Below are 24,698 nucleotides of genomic sequence, written 5' to 3' on the forward strand. Positions count from 1 at the left end.
AAAAAAAAAAAAAAAAAAAAAAAAAAAAAAAGTAGAAGAAACAGGCTCTTAGGCAAAATACAAGGTATACGCAGTTTTGTAAAAAGCAGAGGGAGAAAGGTGCGACGAAGGACGAACGTTGAATTGGCAGTAAATCGGGTGCAGTTTTAATTGACAGGAATGTTTAGCGGTAATGAACGCAAGGTGGAAGGAGTCGGAATAAATTGGAGATAGGAAGAGGACAGCTGGTACGATGGCAACGGGAACGAGAACGGCAACGGCAACGGCAACGGCGACCGACAATGTTAGTGGCAGTGGTGACGGTGGCGGTGGCGGCAACGGCAGCAACGACGGCAGCTACGACGGCAGCATCGGTAGCAGGAACGGCAGAAGAAGAACAGCGCAGCGCCAGGACCGCGACTAGATAGAGACACAGCGGCAGGAGCATAAACATCCCGGTGGCGGCAGTGGTGGTGGCGGCGACGTCGGCGGCGGCGGTGACGGCGGTGGTGGCGGAGGCGGCGGGGGCAGCGCGCACGTTCCACACCGTGGGCGTCGCCATCGAGTTCCTACCACAACGGCAGGGGTGTTCTATGACGCTATAGATCATGCGGGCTCCGCCTGGTAGGCGGGCACAACCTGGTAGTTGGTACGCCAATGCTCTTTTCCCCTCGGCTCCGCCAACCTTGGCAGCGCCGCCACCGGTGCCCGCCAAAACGATCTCCGCTCACCAACTATCTATAGCCTGACGAACTCGTATCCTTCGACCTCCTTCCGATTCTTTTCCAACTCAAATCTTCGCCCCGAATTATCGTAAAATATTCCCGGACGGGGGTAACGTTCGTCCTTACTACAGTGACGGATCGAAACCTTTCGAGGAATCGAGGACTTTCCCGAAAAACAGACACGATCATAACTGCGATACCCTGGCCTCCGAACTTGTAAAACGATCGCCTTTCTCGTTCCTTCGTGGAAAGAGGTTTACGCTTTTTCGAGATTCGGAATAGGAAAATGGATAGGCTAGTTCCGAAACACCGATTCGCTGTGCCAACCGTACGCTTCGCGAGGTAGAAGTGTTCCAAGCTGTGGCACTTTCTGTTGTGAAGAATCGTTAGGTATGTATTTGTGTATATCGGAAGGGTTAAAACGGTCAGAGATTTGAGACGGACTATTACTGTTAGACGGTGGCAAAAGGTTTGCGTTACGTGGAAGTCTCGATGTCGTTAGAATGCAATCCTCGGGCACGTTAGTCGATTTCATATCGATACGTCGATTTTGTTTGCAGTTACACACGCATCGATATCGAGTCACGTTATTAATATCGCTTCAACGTTAAATCGAAAACGAATCGTTTTTACATATATGTATTCAAAGTTATTGTCATTATATGTACTATTATTAGCGTTTCAATGCGTCTATCTTTCGTTTTTTTTTCAATCTGTCAAACGTTCTTATCCACGTTATATGAGTTCTAGAAATACGATGGAATATACGACGAAGTAGAACGACGACGTTCGTTCAACTTTTGAGGTTAGCTTCGAAGATTCCTCGATATCGATTTAATCGCAAAGTGCAAACGAATTCGCGATAAAATATACGGTACTTTGATAAGAGGCAATTATTACGACGCACTCACCGAACTCTGCGTGAAGATCAGCGATCTGAAAGGGTTGAAATTGTCGAGAAACTCGTAGGTGTGGCTCCGTGACGCCGTAGTACGATGGCAAGCTACATCGTGAGGCAGCGCCTCTAGCGGCGGAAACAAAAGTCACTCGTACAGAGCGGTTCTCCCCTCTCGCGGTTTGGAGCGGGGCCGAGGTGGTTAGGGACCCCGCCTCCTTTCTCGACCATCTCTTACGCGCGCGAGCGCAACGTCAGTCCCTCGGGCCCATCGACGAACTTTCGTCGCACCTTTCCGGTCATTCGCGAATCGTTGCTCTTTTTTTTTTCAACGAAATAGTGGTCGCATAGCGAGATAAAGGAAAACGCGTTTGTGGCAATGTGCGATCACGTTGAAGCAGTGAGTGCATCCAGCGACGTGGAGTGGTTGTCATTGCGCCGCCGCTAACCTCTCTACCAGCCCCTTGGCCGTTATTGCCGCGGTGTCGAATCGACAAGTAGCCGAAGAAAACCGACGGTTGCGGAGAATCGTCTCTCTGATTTCGTCCGTCTATCCGTGTGTACGTTTTCCGCCTGCACCGCGCGAACCTCTCGTTTTTGTCTCCATTTTGTCACTGGCGTCGCGTCGACTATTCGATTCGACTGTAACTTTCGATAATCGTTCGGTTTTCCGCGAGTCGCGTATCGGTCGGTAAGGTGAACGCGGACGCGAACGCGAGTATACAGCGTGGAAGAAGTGAAAAAAGAAGTCGGCGAAGAGAGGGCAAGAGGCAAAGCATAGCAAGGAAGAGCTGGCAAGCGAGGAAACGAGAACGAGTGGAGGAGACGAGAGGGAAAGAGGACTACTACTCCTGGGGCCCCCCACCACGCGGGCTGCCGCCGCGACGCCAGTCCGTAGTCAGTCAGCGCTGGACCGCCGCCCGCTCGATTTCGCGATCCACGAACGACGGTAGCCACCACTTCCACCTCCACCTCCTCCTCCACCTCCGCTTCTTTTCTCTTTACCTTGCTCACGTTCTTGCCCTCTACCCCTGCATTCTTTCTCGCTCTGTCCCACGCTCCTCCTTTTTTTTTTATTTTACCTTCTTCGTTTCTCTCTTCATCGATATCCATCCGCGTTTCTTCTTCGTCTCTCTCTCTCTTTCTCTCTCTCTCTCTCTCTTTCACTCGCTTCATCTTTATCTTTCTCAGCACTTTTCGCGATCCTCTTCTCTTTCTGTTCCTCTTTTCCACCCTTGCGCTTTCAATCGGTCTCCGAGGTATACACACTCAGAAACGAGCACGCACACAGATGCGATCGCGTATCGGTTTCTCCCCTTGTTTCTCTTGCTCTTTTCCATTTTCCTCTGTCGAGCGAGCTTTCGCTAGCTCCGTACGTACGAACGTAAGTACGTACGGCGGAGTGTCGTGCGCGCGTCCCGAGTGGATGCAAGGCGTCGTCGCGAGGCACACGTCCCGATAGATAAGTTATCGCGCGATCGTCGAAATTCTAGATCCTCCAGCGGAGGATCGGATTTCGCGCAGCAACGGCTCGTTCCTCCGTCTTCGAGATCCGCGCGTCCCGATCTTCTTCTTTCATCGTCGCCGTTGCAACTTTTCGAAAGACGCGCAAAGTGAACCCGCGAGTATCCGCCAGTGACACGAAGTCGGTCGACGATAACGCGTGAACACGTTCATAGTGCGGAGCCGACGTTCGTTTCGTGCCGTTTCTTCCTCGATGATACACGCGGAGGAACGAACGATCGCTTTCCGATCGTTTTGGTGTCTCCCTCGCGACGCGCAACTTCCAGAAGACGCCACGTTTCTCACGTTTGTCCTTGGATCTTCCGTAGGTGCGGCATACCCGACGTTCTCGTAACCTTCGTTCGAGCAAGCGTTCCTGCATTTTCAAACAGTGAAGTATACCGCAAGTTGCAAAAAAGTCGTGCCTCGTGCCTCGATCTTCCTCGATTGCGATACGGCAGTGATGTACACACGATAATAATCACCCTTGGTGATCGCAAGATTCAGATCGAGAGTGAGTCGATAGCGTATGGATCAGGAAACTTGGCGACTTTCTGGCCTGTTCAAGTGTAAACAGTGCGCGACATTCCGTGAATCTAACTACAATAGCGAAACTAGAAAATATTCTCCTCGTATACGATCTAGCCGATAATAGTTGCGTTCTTCGTGGTTACGTAGTAGTGTACACGGGCACCGATATAGGTGCGGTTTCCTCGTAAGAGAAAGAAACAAATCGGAGGACGAGAATGACACCGATCGTCGATGCATCGATCGCAACAACGAAACGATCTATGGAAATCGCGATGAGGTAGTGCTCGTTGCGTAGGCGCGTGTGGGTGACTGTAGTGCATAGAAAAAGGGAAACTTGGAACAGTTTCCCGCGGAAGATCTACGCCGGATCTTCGAGTGAGATCGCGACACACGACCGTCACATGTTTGGGTTCCGATCGACTGCGTTTAACGAGCCAAGACCTGGAGGCCACAGAGAGAATCGAGCATCCCCGAAGGACGCAGATGCCCCGAAGGAAACAGCACGCTCCGCAACGTATGAAATGTAAGTGAAATGTTTCTTCGTATCGTATCCTTATCGGCGAGAAAGGGCGCCGAAACGATGAACTCTGACCAGCTGAGAAAATAAATTCTCAACGTAGATAGCGTTAGGGTGTCGATAGTTTCGTAAAGAAAAAAAAAAAAAAAAAGAAAAAGAGAGAAAAATTCCGTGAAAGCAAAAGGCACGTTGTCTCGAGGAAAAGTTTGAAAACGTCCAGTTTCGATGTTCGTTCGTTGTTATTTTCCTGCGTGGTGTACGCGAGACCACGTGGAAGCACGTCGCTCTATAGTACTACGAGTCGGTTTTCCGAGTAATTTCACGCGCGTATTCGTCCTCTGGGTAAAACGACATTTTTCTCACGACCAGGAAAGCTCGCTAATGAAGAAATAAATTTCATCGATTCCAGACGTTCCTCGTTTTCTTCGATTCCGTAATCGACCGCGCTGTATTATTTATTCCCGTGACGCGTCTAAATTATTTTATCGAGTTGTTCGCGACGCATACGTTAAACATCTTTACGCATCGGTTAATCTAAACTGACTATAAAGTCGGAGGAAAATTTTATCTTGACTCGTAGTATGCCGTTCGTTGAAATTATAACGTTAAATCCGTCCCTCTCGTCCTCCGGTATCTAAGGAGTTTCGAACGTATCCGTTTGCACGGAAACAACGTAAATTATCTCGCGTGTAGCGAACAGGCATGCGAGCGTAATACCCTTGCAAATCTTCATTTTCTTTTACGAAACGATCATCGAATAGTACCGAAACCGCTCAAAGTAATAATCCTCCTTTATAAATTACCGTTCTTTACGTGACATTTATGTACGGTGTACGTATATACGACAAGATTCTAACGGACGATTAATTCATAAAGTTTGAGAATGTTTTTCTGAAACAAACAAAGACACGATACAGTGTGTGCGTGCGTGTGACAAAGAAGAAGAAGAGAAGAAAAAAAAAATCTCGCTATAAAATGAAAGCAGAGCCGACGAAATTTCGTGGGCGCTGGTAGAAAAACAGCCGTCAAACGGCTAGTGGATTCGTGGGTTTGAATGCTCGACGCGCGCCATGCTGCTTTTCCCACGTGGGGAGCCATGAGGCGTAAACAAACTCGCCCCTGGTGGAGGACGCCATCTTGGTGAAGTTCTGCCGGAAACATTTACAATTCACTCAACTTGCCCTACCGAAACTCGGCCAAGCGCCGATAAATCTCGTTGTGCGCGCGCGCGGATACACGCCGCGTACATAAATCCACGGCAGTCTACGGAGTTTCGGCGCCGTAAACGCCACAGTTTTTCGCCAGCTTCCGTGGTGCCAGGGCTTCCGAGCGAATTCACCTTTCGATGACGTTTTTCCCCCCGAATTCTCCGCCACGCACCGCGTCTCTTCTTCGTCCAACGTACGCGGATCTGTTCATCGCGCATCGGTTCATCGAAATTCCATGAATCTTAGTCGTCGAATTTCCATTCTCTCGCTGTTTCGTCCCGCTTCGGTATAAGTTTCGGCGGATAAAAGTCTAAAGACACGAGACCTGTCGTATTTTTTCTCTTTTCTTCTCTCTCTCTCTCTCTCTCTCTTTCTCTCTGTCTATCTTTTTTCTAACAGCTGCGTAAACAAATACGAAAATACGAAGGAAAAGGCAAATATGAAGGAAGCACACGGAGTACGATGAAGCCGTCAGCGAAAGTAGGCGCGAATAGATTAAGAAACGACAAAATATACTGTGGCATTCGAGTCGTGCGGCGTCGTAGCTCGAGCTAATTTCTCCGTTTAATTTACGATGTCCCGGTGAAAGGAGCCGAGAAATACGCCGATCCGTAGGAATCGATCTCTCGTCTATCGAGTCGGCCATCGAGCGTACGATCGCTACTCCGAGGAAGTTAATTAGCAGTATATTATTACGAAAAGATTGCCGTTGGATGTCGTTGCTGTCGCGCGGGCAACATTTTTGGTAAAATTATAGCCGGACGAAACGATGGGTTACGTGGACGATCGTCGTAAAAAGTGGAAAAGTCGAAACCGGGAAGGGAATGGAGATTGGCAAGCAGACTCGTAGTCAAATTTCTGCGCTCGCGTAAGCTTCGATCGAACGATAAGCGGATCGTTTAAAGTAATCGGTTGTGGAAAGCTCGCATTATTTATTGGCGCTCTTTTCGACTGGAGGAACGACGGGTGATTCAAGATCGCGTTAGTCTAACGCGTTGGCTATTTATCAGAAAATTCGTAGCTGGCGCAACAGGTGCAGTTTCAAGGCATCTTCTCTTCTTAATGTCCGAAAAAGTAAACTCGTGGGTAATTCGATCTGGAGCGGCGCTTTCGATCGAGTCGCGTTACATCGTGCGAACGGCAGGAAAAGAAGCGACGATGCGTTTTAAAGCCGAAAGCGTAGTTGCTCGCCACGCGATCGTTCACCCTGAGAATCGCCGATAACGTCGTGACCTTCTTAATATTCGTCCGACGACGAGTAACGTCGTCGATGGGTGGGAGAGGGGATCGAACGAATCTTCGGAGAAGAGAAGGCTCGATAGCGGCGCGCTAATTATAAAGCGTCGCTCGAATAGCTTCAGAGGACACGATCGAGTTGGCCAGCGTTCCCGTGCGTTTCTCCGCGACTCCGTGATCCACGGCTCCATTCATAAAGCAGGAAGAGTGCTTTAAGTTGGCGCACGCGCATCCTAACGGCCGTCGTCCGTCTTCGCTACCAGATATTTTCGGCGGTCCGGAATTATAAAGCCAGCGCGGTACTATATGGTTTCATCCGAAACGCCACGAGACTCGTCGCGAGATTCCGCGCAACCGAATGAAAATGATCGATTCGACGACAGACGGACCACGCGTATTCAAAGCCAAACTTCTCCCGTTTCGATTATATTTAGAAACGGCTGTTTGTCGTTCGGTAATAGCCGTCTCTTTTTCTCCATTCGACATACGCAGAGACGGAAATCGAGCGAATCGCTGACGTTCGAAAATTGTGTGTTTCTAGGTCGTCGATTGTTTCTTTTAAAGACGAAAATCTCGGGCAAACAAAAAGAAGACGAAGCGTATACCTGCGGGAGGTTTGCGAAACGTGGCGCAAAAAAATTTACGATGGTTTCTAACGTCCTGGAAGGGCGTGCGTTGCGCACTTCTGCCATATACCTGCTTCCTCTCACAAGAAGAAATTTCCCTGTCTATCGTAGTAGAGAAACCCTTGGTGACCCGTGGCGAACGACGCCTATTGCGTAAAACTTTCACCTCAAACAATGCCGACGCATTTTTCGGCCTCCAAGCCTCACTCCTCCGTTGCCATAAATCCTTCAACCCTGTGGAAAAAGCATGGCTGTGTCCTTTGCTCGTGTCAGGCTTGGGTCGACGCGGAAACCAGGCACCCGCATAAGTTGCGCGACTAAACACGGAAAACCCTCCCCGACGCTTTATCGTCCGTCCTTCGAAACACATCCGGAAGAGGCATGGGAATTGGCCTGTATGGATCGATGATGGGAAAGTTCGCGGCCCGAGAACGTCGGTTCGTTTCCAAGAGATTGGCCGATACGCGTCGTCGATACATCGACGCCAAATGCTCGATCGTTCTCGATGCCTAACGAATTAGCCATGCATGAAAGACCGGAGTTCGGGGTTTCCGCGTGCAGCGTATGCAAACCAGCTTTCTAATCTGCTTTCGTTATTTCCGGCGATCGTGATTCACTCGCGATATCGCATCGACGAGCAAATATCCCAAAAAACGATATATATCTGGACAAATGAGATCACGCGAAAGAGCTTGACCGTTCTCGCTTCGTTGTCGGCTTTTCGCGGCAAACATATTTCTCGAACAACGCGCGTGTTTACTTCTATATGCGAACAGCGAACGAACAGAACGAACGACAGTTTCCTTCGCCGAATAAAGTCCTGCCTCTCGCGAAAACAGATATTTTTATTAGGCACGCCTGTCGTTTAATCCCTTGCGATGTTTCGATGCAGCGACCGATTCGTTTGGAGGGGCGCGGTCCACGTACGACCTACGTACGTGTATCGCACTATATCGTTTGGAATCGCGCGTTTAGAGTTTGGCGTAGTGCGAAAATTTAGCCTCAACGAAACGTAGAATAGTCGCGCTACTTGTCACGTTTTCCTACGATTTCGTCTTCGTAAAACGTACAGCAGCTGACTTATTCGAATATAATCGTCGTAGCGCGTCACCCAGCCACAGAAGAGCAAAAGTTCGATCGCGTTCTCTTAACGCGAGATTGGAGTCGACGACAGCGTAGCCATCGTCGATATTCTCATTCGGAATGAATCATTTAACGCGAAGAGAGTTTTCATCGCGTTAAGCTCGAACGGGAACGCGCGCGCCCGGTTTCGCGTCCTCTCACCCTATTTTCGATGCTCGTAAAACCGGCGTCGCTGTATCCGACTGATCCGTCTCCCGATTTATACCGAGAGACGCAGCGACGAGTCGCTGCTCGGGACTAGCGCCTGCAGCCGGATCTTTCTCCGCGCCATTCTCTAAGCGGTGCTAATAAATTAGCCGGAGAAAAAGACGGCGGTACGACAGATGCCCGATGGCTGCCATAAAGGAGCTGGTAGAGACGCTCGCGGGTGGTGGAAGCACATCAAAGCGTATCCGTACCGACTCGATGCAGTACCGTTGTTTTATGTTTACCAGGGGATTTGTTGCTCCTCTCCGTTTGCCTGACAAACACCCGAGTGAGTTATATATCGCCGGTTCATACTCTCGAATAAATTCGCGATACTCTTGCAGTCATTCTTACAAAGAGGAACAACAGGCCGACTCCAGTTCATTCAACAACGACGAGAATCGGACGAATTATTAATTTCTTTCGCCTCGTCGACGCAAAGGAGAAGACGAGAGAGAGAGAGAGAGAGAGAAAATTATAGAGAAAATTGTCGTTGGACGTTGCCGTTGAAGTATCAGAGTGTTGGTAGAAGCGGTATTCTTACGAATTCCTTTTCCGATTCTCTTTACCACTTGGGCGTTGATCGGGCAACGGAGAACGCAACGGCGTGTCCTCGTAGCGACGACACGGCGTGCCACTCGAAAACGAACTACCGCTGCAGCGCTTGGCGTCGAACGTGCCGGCACGCTTAAGTGACTTTCGGTGTTTGGCCTTTGCACGCGGCGAGAGTGTTTTGCCTTTGCGACAACGTTCGCTTTGCGGCTATGCTCGCGAACCAACCACCAGGCGGAGGCGGCAGTGCGTTTGACCTCTCGTTTCTCCTTCTCCTGTCCGCTCGTTCCTCTCGAGCACACACCGTACGCTCCTCCTGCCGCCCCTGACTTTTCTTTCCCTTTGCGGCCTCCCTCGGGCTACCTGTGCCGTGCTCGCTTTCCCGCACCGATAACTAAATCGTCGCGTTGCGTTGCTCGAGACGATCGTAACGCGCGAAAAGTAACTCGCGAACACGCTCGTCGAGATCGGGGTGAGTAGGTTAGGTAAAGGGGCGAAACTGGGTGGTCGGCTCGAGGGTGCGGAGAGAAAGTGGCCTGTGAAACGAAAGTCGGTGCGTGGTTGGCCGCCGTCGAGTAAAATTTTACCGACACGCGTCTTCCATTTCTTTCGGATATCTCTTGAAATTCGGTTCAAACACGTTCGTCGACGTTGGTACTCGTCGCGTTTGTATATCTCGTTTTGCTTTTAATCCGTTCGAACGATACGATCGAGATCGTCGATAGAGAGATCGATGTTACGCGAAACGCGGCTCTCATCGAGAAGAATAATCGTGGTCGTAAAAGTACGTTCAAGTACCGAGAGTTCTACTCGCGAGACAGGAATTTGTTCAGACGTCTACGAAGGAAGATTGGAAGAGTGGAAAGATCCCGCTGGAAAATAGCGATCGCGGAATACCGAGCCAAAACTCGTAAACGCACACGCATGCATAACCGTGTTCGAAAGACGAGACGACGGAGCCATGCACGCACACTGGCACGCTTGTACGTGTAAGAATATACAGACGCGGGAAAAGTAGGATGGTAGGAAGGGAAGTACGGTGGTATCGCGGTACAGTAGCCAAGCTATTCGGCCATGCACGTACAATCTAGGTACTGTTTCGCAACGAGAAGGCCCCGAAGGGGAAGTAAGCAGTATCTCTCGAGTTTCCCTCGTGGCCCCTCGGTCCTCGGTCCTTGGTCCTCGGTTCTCGGCTCTCGGTCCTCCGTCCTTCGTCTTCTGCTTGTTGCGATCTTCCCTACGTCCTCTCTCTCTCTCTCTCTCTCTCTCTCTCTCTCTCTCTCTCTCTCTATGGCAAGTCTACTACCACTGTTCGCCGCTTCATCCACCCCGACGCCGTGACTCTCCACGAGTCTCCGGGGTAGAAGGGAAGATCGGAGTGGGGTCTTCTCCGTTCGTCCGTCCGTATGTTCGTCCGTTCGTCTGTCCGTTCGTTCCGTCCAGCCGTATCGTCTCGTCTCGTCTCGTCTCGTCTCGTCTCGTCTCGTCTCGTCTCGTCTCGTCTCGTCTCGACTCGACTCGTCTCGCGTGACGGCCTCGTCAGCCGTCAGCCAAGCTCCGTCCGGATCGATACGCTTGCCACCCTTACGACCCCAACTTCCTCCACCTTCTCCTGTGAAAAGCAATGCACCTACCATCCGCGCCCCTCACCATCGCCATCACCTACCCACCCTACTCTCTATCCCTGCTCGCGTCTCCTCCGCGAACCTTCCTTTTCCCCTGACCCCCGCACCTCTTCCTCCTCCGCCACCTTCTCCTCCTCCTTCTCCGGCTGCTGCCTCCTGCCAGCAAGCAGAGTCTAGTTGAGTCGAGTTGAGCCACCGGCCGGGTCAGAAGACGTCTGCTGCCCGGGCGAGCGACAGCTACCACCCTCCCCATTCAAACACCCACCTCCAACCACCCTCATTTTACCACCTCCTCCTCTTTGCCTCCTCCACCTTCGACCATCCACCCACCCCTCGACCTACTCCACGACTCCATTCTACCGCGACGTGCCGCGAGATGGACAGCCTCGCCTCACCGTCGAATCCGCACTCCAAACTCGCTCACCCCTCTGTATCGTTCACATAAACGATACGGTTCTAGGTATTGGTGAACGCCACCGTCCTCTTCGTCAACCACTACCATCGCCACTCGTTTCTCGCTACTACCACCGATGCCAACTCTTCCACCTTCTCCTACCCTTTCTTCGGTTCCTCCATCACCTCCTTCTCCTTCTCATGCCACTGGTACTAGCGCTACTGCTGCTACCGCTGCACCACATCCTCTACCCCTTCGCGACACCGTATCTCGACCCTCGCTTTTCGCAAGTATTCTCTCGCGTCGAACGAACCGACCGTGTATGACGGCCACCATCGTCCTGTCACCGCTCTGCTTTTCCCGTCTGTCATTCCTTCCTTCCTTCCTTCCACCGATGAACCACCTTGCCTCCCCGCCAATGAGTTTCAGATCCAGAGACCAATTCCACTTACAAAGCATAGGAAATATTCGGAAAAATATCTCGTAACTGCCGCTTTGCTCGGGCTTTCGTTATCGAGCCGGGTTTCTTCCCAAGCTTGCGAACGCTAAAAGTCGCGATGATTACCCGTCTCTTCTTCTTCCTCCTTGCTTCGCGTCGGGTACTTCTCTGCCGCATCGGCCACGATCTTCCGTAATGAATCATTAGTAGTCGAGAGTCAATCGAAGATTAATTAATCGTTCGGATTCGAGAACCAATTAAAGTTTTCTCGACAACGAATCCGTCTGCCCGCTAGCACCGTGAAGATTCCGATTTGTTTTCACCCGTCCGGTTCCACCCAACTCCGCCTGGAAACACCGTTCGTGTCCGCGTCGTTTGCTAAATCGTCGCGATATCGAGAATCCCGAAACGAATTTTTGCCGCGCGCGATCCTTTCGATCTCTCCGAACGACATCGATCGCTCAGCTTTAACGCGACGAATCTTCTACGTTGCCACGCGTTGCTCGAAAGTTTGACGACCCGGTGATTCACGATCAACCGGCGAGAATCCTGAAAACGAAAAAGCGCAGATGGGATAAGCCAGGCAGAGAAGTAGTATCTACGAAAGAAAGGAAAAATGAATAGCAAAGCGGGGGAAATAGATAGCAGCGAGCAGAGGAAAGAAGATAAGATATTTCGCACGGGTGACAGTTTGTGCCGCACTTGTCCTTCTTTTCGCCGGGAAAAAGGTGGACGTAACGCGCGTTGCAACGGTCCGGCAACGAGGGTAAAGAAACTAGAAGGGGCGCGTGTACGTTGAAACTAGAAACGGTCGCCGGAGACGGCTAAGCTGATCAATCGGCTCGCTACGCATCGATTTTAATCGGCGTCGATTGCCGCGATCCGACGACCGATCGATACGACGAACGTCGGATGTCGATGACGTGACGTGTCGTTCGGATTTCCCGTCACGTTAATCGACCAAAGTTTCGTTGCTTCGTTTGTCTCGCAGCCTGCCGGTTGATTTTCCAACGATTTCGAAACGGGTCTTTCGTTCGCGTTTACGCGTCAAAGCCAGTTAGCTACGTACGTACGTTTAGAATGCGAGTGGAAAAGAACGGGATAGGGTCAACGAGAACAGTTTGCGCGATCCTCCGGAGCCATGGCCAGTTTTTTTTCTTCCACCGGGGTGACATACGGTGAAAATTATTGCCGTCGTCCGTGCTGCCCCTCTGGCCGCTCTCTGCCTCCCTCTCTACGGTTCTCCGTCTCGCTCCTCCGCCTTCTTGCGGGTCGGACGAGTCGGAGGCGATCCCTGCCTCCCACGATACGGCACTGACGCCATCGTAGATGGGTGCCAGCTATCTAAGGGGTGATTTCTAATTTATGAGACTGGGGCGATGTGATGAACAGACGTCATAAAGCATGTCGCGCCCCGCGTCTGTAGCCTGCCACTCCTCCTCTGCCTCTACCTATGCCTCTGCCTCTGCCTCTGCCTCTGCCTCTGCCTCTGCCTCTGACTCTGACTCTGCCTCTGCCGTTGCTTCTGCCTCCACCTCTTACTTCGCCCCCGTTCCCAACCCGGTTACGCCACCCTACCCCGTTACCCGACCGCCCGACCACCCGTCCAACCGTCCACCCGTCCACCCCCCTGTTATCGCTGCCTCCAACCTCTCCGGCCCTCTTCCACCTTCCGACGAACCCTACTTCCAACGCCTCACACCAGCGCTCTGTGATTTGTGGCCTCTCGAATTCTCTTCGCGGGCTTCTCCTTCCCGAAACTTTGCCTCTCTCGCTCCCTCCTTTTCTCTACGTCTCTCTCCGTCCAAAAACCACCTTCCACTCGCCTCTTTCCTTCTCGCTTCTCCCACAGGTCTATTATCTCGCCCTCTTTATCTATCTATCTCTCTATTCGAAGCTCCAGGGTCGCTCGTCTATCCATGAGTTCGTTGAATTCTTCATAAGGGGTAGACAACACGAATGTTCTTGGAAACGATTCTATCATCCCTGTGCACGGTGCTCGAGTTATTAATTAGTTTCGTTCGGTCGTGCGTCCGGTCGTTTGCAGCCTGTCGTTAGACGACCGTCCAAGGATAGCGCTCTTCGTGGTTTTTTCCCGTACGCGTTGCGGATCGTTCACTACGTACGTAGAGGCGGTTAATCGCGAACGTGCAAAGTTCCGCCGAATGTCAGGCGAACGGTTCGATTCTGCTTTCGATTCCTCGCTGATTCGTCCCGCGACGGATATTTCTACCGATTGACCTTAATACGCGGCATTTCGTATATAGATTCATCGATACACCGATACATCGACGATCACTGTTGACCCGCGATCGCAAACCGTTGCATCTTATGAATCCGTAATGCGCACGAGACGGAAGATAAACGTCTCTAACTGTTCGGACTTTCGGACAGTCTGCAAATTATTATTTATGAATTTAAGCAGACCATCGATGCTTGGAAACCTTCCAACCTTGAAATCAACAAAATCAGCAAACTATGCTAACGAACAGGTCCGTTTAGAATCGTGTTGGACAGTTTTGAAAAAATTTTCAAACGTTTAATCGTCGGTCGATTCGATTCTTCGCTTGCAAGTCGATGCGTTGCAACCGAGTTGCAAAGCGTCATCGAGAAATCGTAGTGATCGATCGATCCGGTTTCGAAGGATTTTGAAGATTTTTAAAGACCGTCTAATCCTTCTATCGTGTAAGGACGAGGGAAACGAGTGACGAATCGTCGATTAATACCTTTAATTTCTCATCTTAACGCAATTATGGGAAATTATTTATTCCGTGAAACGGTGAAAGTAAAGTTGAATCGAACGTGAAACCTTGGTCAGGAATTTTTTCGTCCGATGCTAGAAACGCAACAAATTATGACTACGACCAGATAATTATTTTCTTATTCTAAATTCTTCTACGCTTCGCGTTACGCTCTAAAGGACACACTTTGAATTACGATGGGTAATATTTCGACGTTTCTACTCTTTGCTGGAAAGTGGATTTCGAACACGAACGACGTGATCGACCGATCAGGTTGTATCGGCAGGTATCAACCTTCGATCGAGGCAGGTAGTTGCCAGGAGAAGACGTTCAAGAAGAGATCGACAACGGTTGAAAACGTGGCGCGGCGCGGCTCTCTCGACGCGGCCCACAGAACCTTTGTGAAAAATCGTGTTATAACCCTAATTTAATTTTATGGCCGGCATTACGGCGGATTGTGTTGTATATCGGGGCCTGGGCATAATGGCCGTATATGGCCGCGTATAATAATGGACAGGGCAGAGGTGGGGAGGGGGAGAGAAAAGAGAAAGGAAAGGGAGGAAGACGGAAGAAAGGGGGCAGAGGGTAGGAAGGGCGGCTAATAATCAGTTGTAACGCGAACCGTCGTAAACCGCAAAACAACTAGAATCGAGCATCAAACAGGGTACGGAAGAGAGAGAGAGAGAGAGAGGGAGAGAGAGAGGGAGAGAGAGAGAGGCGAAAAAAAACTGACAAAAGAGGAAGAGCAACGCGGAGGAACGATAGGCAGGGACCTACGAGGGTGTGTGTTTATATCTAAAGGGGTGGAAGGTGGAGTATCATTATCTCCGCGTCGAAGGGAAGAGGTCTTTTTCATTTGGCCTCTCGTCACTCGTTTCGTCTCGAGTTTGCCTGGCAAATTCCTCCAGGCTTCGTTGGGTACTCGTCAAAGTGAAACCCGTCCGTTTGGCGCCACGATTCCCTTCAAATTATTCGATTCGCGTTTTCGATCTAACGCGATCTTTCTACCGACGACGGTTCTTTGCCTCTTAACACTCCTTTTTTACCATCCGGATGTCTCCGGTCGGCGAAACCAGGAGAATTAAATTGGGATGAGAGAAATAAATAAAAATATCGGTGCGAGTTGCGCGATTCCTCCGATACCACGAAAATTTTACCGTATTTTTCGTTACGTACGAAGCGGGCAGCGGTGCAAGACGCGCTGGACAAGGAACAGAAATCATGGTACAAAATTACTATAATACATCGGGTATATCGAGGCCGGGACAAGAACCGCGTATTCCGTTATTATTATTGATCGGTGGGCAACGATATTAAAGTGGCCAGAGGGGATTCTCTATATTTACGCTGGTTCTTCCGAAAACCGTGAAATTACCGATAATCACTGTGAGCGGGAAGTAACGCGGCTAGACGCACCCTTAACAATAACCGCGACGCTATAATCACCGATCCTTGCCCCTCCTTCGTCTTACATTTCCCTTCTCTTCTCGGCTTCTCCTTGTTCTTTTCCCCCGTTCCGGGCAAACCTCTCTATTCGTTTTCTTCGTTCGTTCGTTGGCTGTCGAATTTGAAACAGCCCGAGCCAATCATCCGTTCTATACGTTAAGTGTAAAACAATTTTGCGTTGCTCGTCTGTGTCCGAACGAACGAAAGAATAGGAAAGATAGGTGTTCGCGGTGCGAGGAGAATGGGAAATTTATGTAAGGGACGAAGAACCGAAGAAGGGAAGAAAAATCGGTGAAAAACGAGAAAGACTCGTGGTGCGCGACAAACCGGCGTATCTTCGTGCAACGTCGCCGCACCGACACGTTCTTCCGCGCGTTCTCGAGAGGGAAAGAAGGAGCCAGAGCGGGGTCAGCCGTCGAGCGGGTAGGCAGCAGTTCGACTTGGGCTGCCGGCCGCCGTAAAAACGTCAATTAAAGTGTTTTATTTGATCCTTCGTTAGAACGTTGAAATGGAATTTTGATTTATGGCTGCGCCGTTCCCGGTGTGCGTGTGCGAGAGTAGAAGTGCGCTCGCGCGCATACGCGTAAATAAAATAAATAGGAGGCTATAATTAGTCGGTCGGTACGGTCTACCACTCGGTCGATCGCCATATACGACCGGTCCGCGAGCTTGATGTAGATACTCGGACGAACAAATTCTTCGATTCGACGTTTCTATCCGTACAGAATAACACAGGTAGATACCACCGTGTACAGCCTTGCTGTGCCATCGAAAACGCTTTTCAGAAGAGTTTCACGCCGAGAGAGAGGAACTTTCGGACGCTTCTCGTTTCGTTCGAACGGCAAGGAAATCGGTAATGGGTGAAATTGGTCGAGTTCAGGATCTCTTTATCGGAACAGATTTAATAACGTGGTTATCGCGCATGGGGAAAAAGAAAGAGCAGCGAGAAGTTGAACGACAGGGCCCGGCGAGATGCCCACGCGCTCGTCGATGTCCTCCCGAAGCGATTTATTATCGAGAACCGGTGTATGTTCGGGAGCGTCGAGGCCGAGGAAATAACACGTGCGATCGGAGCGTGCGCTGGAGCGAGCGAATGACCGAGTTAAGTGAAGAAGAGTCGTACCAGCCGTCCCGCCAGCCGGCCGTCCAAATGTTATTGTTTATTGTGGCCCAACGACAGCTTGATTTATCATGCGAGCCGGCCATAGCCATGCGTGAAATAGTGGCATAATCCCGTTGATTTGTGGCTACCATTGTTCGCGCTACCACTCTGCTGAAAGTATTTTCCTTTTTTTTTTCCGCGTTTTCTCCTTTTTTTCACCGTTGTTTTCTCTCCTTTTTTTCTCGTTTTTCTATTTTTCGTTTACACACGATTATTGTCTTTCCCGTTCGAACGCGGAACTTTCTGATTTTTCCAGCGCCACCGACGCGATCCGTTTAAAGGATCGGTCGCAAAATCGAATCGAGCGTCGCTTCGTTGGCACGCGAGCACTAATTTTCAATCAGAGTCGAGCGCGATCGTTCCACTCCGTTTTATCGTCGATCGTCTACAGATTATTCTCTTTATCCGTAGGATTTTCCTATGGAAAATTCGCGGCCCGTTGCGCGACACGCAACGCGTTCCCGTTCTGCGTTCTTTGATCCGCCGGTTGGCTCGCGGCTATCGATAAATTGCCAAGATGACGCGATAACGACGGGGCGACGCCAGGTTGAAGCGAGCACGTAATTTGTCGAGGATAACTATAGTGCTTAAGACGAGGATGTCGGTTTTCTGGTCGGTAATGCAAGCTGGTGCGTTGCGCCAGGAAATCGGCCTCTTCGTCGAGTTTACGACACGCGTCAATCGTTATTTCGTAATTAGCGTTCGCGCGTCCTTCCTATCGCTGATGTTTCGCCTCGTTCAACGACGCATATACCTCTGACGCGTATACCCGTAGAAGAGACGAAGCATCGCGAAAGAAACGTCGTATCGATCGAAGCGTTTACCGTCGTTGGCGAAAAAAGTACGGGGCGAATGAAATTTCTCGCAGAAAGTAACCTTGAAGTCTGTGGCCGAGACGCTGTCAAGGGTCGAGTGACAAACAACTCGCGAGACTTTGAACCCAGTAAGTGGCTTGTTCTCTCGTGGGTAAGTAGCCGTCCGGTCATCGATAAGCCGACCTACTGTGCTTCTTACGCGGCCGCGTATTACGGCGCGAAACGACGGGCGGTCCCTTCCGTTTGACGAGAGCCATTCATCCTCATCCACCTACGTTGATACCCACACGCTACGAGCTGGTAACTCGCACGCAGGCACGCGTGTTCTTCCATTGTACGTCCATCTATCACGTGTCAGAAGTAACGCGGCTCTGCTACCTCGATCGGGGTCGATGCTAGACCCGCTTTATAGCTTCGCAACGATCTCTCCATTTCCCCTATCCCCGCTCGCATCCTGCGGACGGATATACCGGCAGATATACTCGCGGCAGTTGTTGCGTTTTCCGTTCGCACCTCTTTCGTCACGACGCGCCAGAGAAATCGATGGAACGTTCGATGATGAAAGGTAGGCGAGACGCAAGAGTCGGCTGGAATAACTGAACGTCGCCGCAACTGGTTCGAAAGATTGGAAATGTTACGGAGAAACGGAAGTCGGGATTCGAAACATCCCTGCGGTGGAAGGGCCTCTAGCGGCTCGAAGCACAGGCCCTTTGGCGATGACCTGCCAACGGTTCGCGCATTAGCTCGACAGATAGCGCTGCCTAATCGGGCCTCATAAATTACCAAATTAATATCCCGCGTTGCCGACGCCAGGCTATCCGTCAGGTGTCAGCCGCGGTGCAGATAGCAGCCGCCGCCTCCACCTACTACTCTCCCAGTTTCCCTCCGCTATTCTCCGCAGCTCGTCTCGCTCACCACCGACGGCGATCACGAGGACGGCCGTGGTGACAAGGAAAACGACAACGATAAAGATACATCGACGATGACGACAGATGTTTCCAGTTTCTATATACTGGCGTTGGTTTAGCTCGACTTTCGCTTTAGAGAACGCGAACCGTTTCTTTCGCTGGATTCGATACCGAGCCACTAATACACGCCAAGTGCCACGTCCAGGACCACCCAGAGTGTTTCGTTGTTCTACAAGAGTTAACGGTGATCGAGCTCGAGTATGTAGGTGTAGGTATGTAACACAGAGGATACGCGGTTCGCTCGGTGCACTGCCACCTTTTCTCCCTCGCGGTTCTCTACCTCCCCTTATCCCTTCTCACCCTCTCTCTCTCTCTGTCTCTTTGTCTCTGTCTCTTTCTCTTTCTCTTTCTCTCTCGTAGTCACTCACTCGGTCTCCTATTGCCGTCGACGCTCTTTCTGTCAGGCTGTCCATTCCGTTTAACTCGCCCACGCGCGACGCGTAAACGCATAAAGGGAAGCAGAGCCGAAAGGTGTTCGCAAGAGGGACGGGTACGGGGTGCGTCGGGACGCAGTGGTGTAGAACGAAAGCGCGAGCGCATTTCGAACGGTCAGAGAGATATTTGGGTAGATGGCAAGTAGCCCGAGACGAGACGAAGCGAAACGAAGGAGGAGGGAAAGGTGAACGAAGGGAGGATAGGCTTGGGTGGGAGCGTATCCACGAAAGAAGGGGCAAGAACCGCTTACGAATTACGCGACGAGCAGCCAGCTACACAAACCGGCTTCGAGCTACCTTTATGCGACACGGCTGCCAATTAGCGGGCTGACATCGACCTGACTGACCACCGTGCACTGCCAACCAGTCGTTTCTTCGGCCATATCCTTGCCTCTCGTTCGCCTTCCTCGTCTGCCCGATGTCATCGTCATCGATCTGTTACGACTTCTAAGTCACGCTGCCGGTTTCATTTGGCCCACCGAACGAATGCTCGCTTTCCTCCATTTTTCTCCCTTTCCACGTTCGCTGTTTCGCTTAGTCGGTCGGCGCTCCTCGAGTTTCGTCAAGGATGATTTTAAACGGCGATTCGAATCGAAAGAGGACGGTCGTGCAAGGGACGAGGAGAAACGACGAAACGATCTCTCGGAGAGAACGCGTGGGACGTCCGAGGGACTCGCGTAACGATCGAATCTTGGACGAGTTTCGGCGCATCGGTGTTGGTAATTAATCGACCGTTACTTATACAATTTATAATGCGGACAAGCGTGGAGAGACGTTCGGTGTAAAGTTCCGGAAGGGGCAGGGCAAGTCCGTTGGATGGCTTAAAATCGTGGATCGATGCCGTTTTCTCGTGGTTCTTCGGTCGCGAGAATCGTTCCACCTATTACCTACCGATCGGTAGCGAGGCGAGTGAGCAAGGCAATAATTATTACGTATGTCGGCTGGTATTATTCGGCCACCTTTTAAAATGTCAATAAAAAACTCGAACGAACCCGCTATCTTTGTCGTTTCCTCTTTTACGCTCCCTTTCCCCCGCTTCTGTCTCTACCCGCAACCCTCGAGCGTCGCTTTCTTCTACCCTTTTTTTAATGCCGATGCAGCTGCACTCTTTTCAGAGGAGGCCCCGTCACGTTGCATTACGGAATGATATTTGCTAATTGGGCACGAAGATAAAACGACAACGGCGTGGCAACTAATAACCGTCCCTGCATCCTACACCTCCTGCTTCTACCACGTTTCTCTCTCTCTCTCTCTCTCTCTCTCTCACTCACTCTCTTCTTCTCTCTTTTCTCCTCTTCCTCCGATCCCCCTCGCGCGCACCATCATCTCCGCGTAGTTTCTCTTCCGTCGACTCGGTCCCCAGGGGAACGGATAATCATACGTTGAACCGCGTCGCAACTAGCCGCAACACTTTGGGACGAACCGTGTCGCTCCCGTATCAGCCACGTATCTCCTCGTTTTATCGGTTCGCTTGCTCGCCAACTCTCGCCAACTCTCGCCGATTCTCGCCAAATCTCGCTAAACGCGTCCCGGACCTCCCTATAGAACCAACCAACTCCGGTCTTTCGACTTGCCTACGAACCAGCAGCAACGATTATCGTCCAAGATCGCGACGATATAAACGACCGGTTGATCGTAATAAAAATACACGTTCGTACAATCGATGTTACGCTGAGTCGTGGTCCGCTTCGGACGTACGAACATCTGCCTGTTCGTCTAAATCAAGTCCGAATAAAAGAGGTTCTACTACGCGTCTATGTATATACGTATCTTTATAAATATCCAACGAACGCATGAATTATCCCAGCCGTGATGTATCGTTTCTGTTCTCGCGATACCTGCAAAACTTTTCGCACAGCGCGACGATGACGAGTCTCGTTTAAAAAAGGCGCGCGACTCGTGAATCGACAGCTTCGTTCCGGGAGACGAACGTCGTTGGCCTGTGTCGGACCGCGACGAGCTTGTCGGAGTAGGTACGGCCCTGATGCTGTAATAAAAATGAGGGGAGCGAGGAACGTGTGGCTCGATCTGACGGCTGATGGAGACGTCTTCGTTCCAGACAGACGCTTCGGACGTTCGCGACGTTTGATCGACGGTTCTCTCCTCCTTTCGCATACGTTGCTCCCGATCAGACTCGCTCCCTCTTTCGCCCCGTCTCTCTTCTCCTGCTGTCTCGTCTCATCTTGTCTCGTCCCGTCTTCCGCCACTCGTCTCCTCGAGGTTTGCGCTTCTCGCATCATCTTGCTACCAGCACCTCGTTCTTCTTTGCCCCGTTCTTCGCCCCTTCTTTCGTTCTTCCTTCTTCCTCCTCTTTCACCGACTCCGATTCTCCAGTCACTCAGTCGTGCGGTTCGGAGAAGGCACTTCGCGCCCCGCCGTCATCGTTCGTGTTTTTGCCGGGCCGCCTATAAATAGGCTAGCCGCGCGGAGCAGAGCCGAGGTACCGAACCGAGCGCGCTTTCTCGCGTCACGGGCTCGTCATCGTGTTCAAGGTCGCCACGCTGACGAAACCAAATTCGTCCTTTGTCCCCTTCTACTTTTATTTTCCTCCGCTAATCGGTGAATAGCTGCGCAGGCGCGTGATCGATCGCGCGACGATCGCGCGGAACCAGCGTCCGTACAACGGAACAGCGATCCAGGTACAACGCGGATCGACCGTTTTCGTGGTGAAAAGTCGAAGAAGCACGCGTACGGTGGCCGCGTACTCCGCTAAACATCGGACGTTCGTTCTCATAACGGCGAGTTCCGAAACGCGAAGTTACGAATAGAGTTGCGCGAGCGGTTGCGAGACGAGACACTGGGAGGGAAAACTGGCTCGCAGGGTGCGAGGTTGGCGCGTTATGGGCAAAGATACGGTCGGCCCCGAGTGTCCCGGGGTAGAAGGAAAGTCGGCGGCGCGAGAGCGAGACGGTGAAAGGCCACGGCGAACGCGTACCGCCTGCACAACTTGATAATAATAAACTGAAAAAGGAGCAAAGGGCGTTATTTTAAAAGGGAAATGCAGCGCCGCATTTTTATGTCTTCGCCAGAACTTTTCATCTCTCGCGCTACCGGTAAAATGGGTCGCTCGGGGGTGCGGAGGAGGGTGTCGAGGGACGAGCGCGGCTATCCGTGGAAACCTCGCGAAGGCTAAAGCGAACGCGGACGACCAAGAAGAGACACGAAAGTACCGAGGGGATACGGTGGGAAAGAGGACGGCGAAAAGGGAACGCGCGCCAGTGCGAAGGGGTGAGAAGAGTGTTTTGGTAGGGTAGGGAGAGACCGAGTGGGAGGCTAAAACGCGGAATGAAACGGCAGACTGCCGCTGATGAAATTCATAATTTAGATCCAATGCGCTCTCTGTACCTCGTTTAGAATACACTGCTATTTATAGTCGAAATTTTCCTTCGGTAGGAACCACCCCTCCCGACCACCCTATCCGACGCTCCCGAAAGAACGTAAAACCGTCTCCTTCGCATCTCTCCCCTCTTCCTTTACGTTCTTTCGTTTGCCCCTTCGTCCCTTCGTTCTCGCGATTACGAAATCTTCCGAGGCCACCGATTCTTCCCTAACAAGAGCCAACCAATGCGAAGCAAACGCGCACGATTTTTCGTCACCGCTGAGCACGCACCTTCCGCTAACGAAAACAAAGAAACAACGAGATAATTGAGAAGCGGGTAATCGTATTGTTCGTTGGTTCGAGATGTTCTCCGAGTGGGCGTCGAAACAACTTATTAGGCACTCGATTCGATTAAATCGAATTAAATTATATCGAGTCAGCCGGCTTTAAGTCTTTGTGATCGTATAATAAGACGAATATTTCGTTCGACAAAGGACTCGAACGTATCGAATTGAGGAACCGAATGTTTTCGCTTTTCCGGAAACTCGATCGTTCTCTTGCTTCTCCGAGAAAAGAACTGTGCCTTCCTCAACGGCTAAAAATATTTCTACGATGGTTCGCGGTATATCGATATATACAAGATAATTGAAATAATTACATAATAAGATGAAATAATGAAGTAATTAAAAAGAATGTATAAAACGAAAGACGGAAGTGACACGGGTTTCGCGAGTTCTACAAGATTTGACGAGTGAGAGACCGGTAGAACGGGGAAAGGTCCAAAAATGGCAATTTCATCGCCGTTCGAATAGCTTGGCCCTCGTTGTACAGGACAACCCTTCGCTTTTATCATACGCTGTCGCGTTTCATTCGGTAGTTACATCCACCCTAATAGAACGTAATATCATACGTAAGAGTCGCATCTACTCGAATTCGCGGACTCTAACGGTGAGCGATCACGAAAAGGGAAACGGAGTCCTGTGATCGTCGAGACCTACCATCTTTCGGGAAAGTTGCCCAATTCCCTTCGGGACTTTGTTTTACTCTATCGTTCTAAAAGACAAACGTAACCTATATAAGAGGACCCGTATAACGAGGTACGCGTAGAACGCGAGGAAAAAAGATGCTCCTGGCTTTCTATAACGATGTACGAGACTTCGTACATACGCGTGTGACGATAAGTATCGCAGATGCGCGAACATATCGTTTCGTTACCTTGAATAAACAAAAATAATGCAGTGGAAGTTATAACGCGGCAGATACAATGGTTGAAAAACGTATCGATAAGTAATCGTATCTGCCATAATATTTACATATCGATTAATCGAGACTAAATATGTTAAACTTCTTGTCATTCCTTTTTTTTTTATAATTAGTAGCACTTTCGTACGACTCATTCGTAGCATGCAAATGCATGCCTTTTTGAATTAGCCTAAAGATCGATCGAATCGTTTGTATCTACTGCTGTCTAACAACTTTACGCTTTTATAAGACGCACATTTTCCGTTCTACCGAAAAGAAATTGTTTATTTCATTCCTACGCGCTGCGTTTCGGATTTCGTGTAACGCGGAACGTATTTGCCGCGTTCTGTAGCGTCCGACCGTACAAACTTCTCTTGTCACGTTCGTCACTCTTTCCAAAAAAAAAAAAAAAGAAAAAAAGAAAAAAAGAAAATCATTTTCGAAGAAGATTTCACGGCGACCGATATCGCGTATCGCGTTCCACCTACGGTCGGGTTACTGGAGCGGGGCGAGGGATCGAGGGAAACCGAGAGGCATCGTAAATTGACCGTAATTGCGTTCAATGTTACGCGCGCACGAACGGATCAAAGTCAATTGTTCGAAGTGACGGAGTCGCGAGGAAGACGACGAAACCAATTGCTTTCTGGGTTCGTCGCAGTCCGCGAACGGTTATATTCGCGTCATCGCGAAAACTCGAACGAACGGCACATGTTCGACGCGATAATCATCGCATACGCATTCTGCTCGATTCTGCTCGTCGAGTCTCGTGTTTCGTTTCGACGAGATCGGTGAAAATCGGCGACGAAGTGATTGGAAGTAGGAAATGACCGGGTTTTCGGAAGGGCTGGTGTCGCGTGAAGCATCGCGTCGCGTGAATTTCGTTGATAAAACAAGGCGCGTTAACAGTGCGACGCGAAGCACCGGGCGCGCTGCCGCGAGCGCGCTCACGGTGAATGACGAGGAGGACAAAGACGGGCGCGCGCAAACAATAAACGTTAAGCTCGAATGGGTC

General features: G+C 50.7%; 2 protein-coding genes across 4 annotated transcripts in view; one reads left to right on the forward strand and one right to left on the reverse strand.

Moving 5' to 3' along the window:
* The window catches only part of LOC122574498 (zinc finger protein 600), a 73,351-nt gene that overhangs the window by 39,662 nt on the left and 8,991 nt on the right, over window positions 1-24,698 (reverse strand). For 2 of the 3 annotated variants that reach the window (XM_043742172.1, XM_043742170.1), the window contains exon 1: window positions 1,616-1,749. The exons of the other annotated variant lie outside the window; for it this stretch is intronic. The gene's annotated coding sequence lies outside the window, so the exon portion shown is untranslated. Of the gene's footprint in view, window positions 1-1,615; window positions 1,750-24,698 lie in introns of those variants that run through there. 3 annotated transcript variants of the gene reach the window in all.
* LOC122574497 (protein tiptop) overlaps window positions 2,175-24,698 on the forward strand; it is a gene marked incomplete in the record, with an annotated part of 90,597 nt that continues 68,073 nt past the window's right edge. The window contains 2 exon segments of the mRNA XM_043742168.1: window positions 2,175-2,983; window positions 3,432-4,156.

Source organism: Bombus pyrosoma, linkage group LG13, assembly GCF_014825855.1.
Source record: "Bombus pyrosoma isolate SC7728 linkage group LG13, ASM1482585v1, whole genome shotgun sequence".
In the NCBI taxonomy this organism is placed as follows: domain Eukaryota; kingdom Metazoa; phylum Arthropoda; class Insecta; order Hymenoptera; family Apidae; genus Bombus; species Bombus pyrosoma.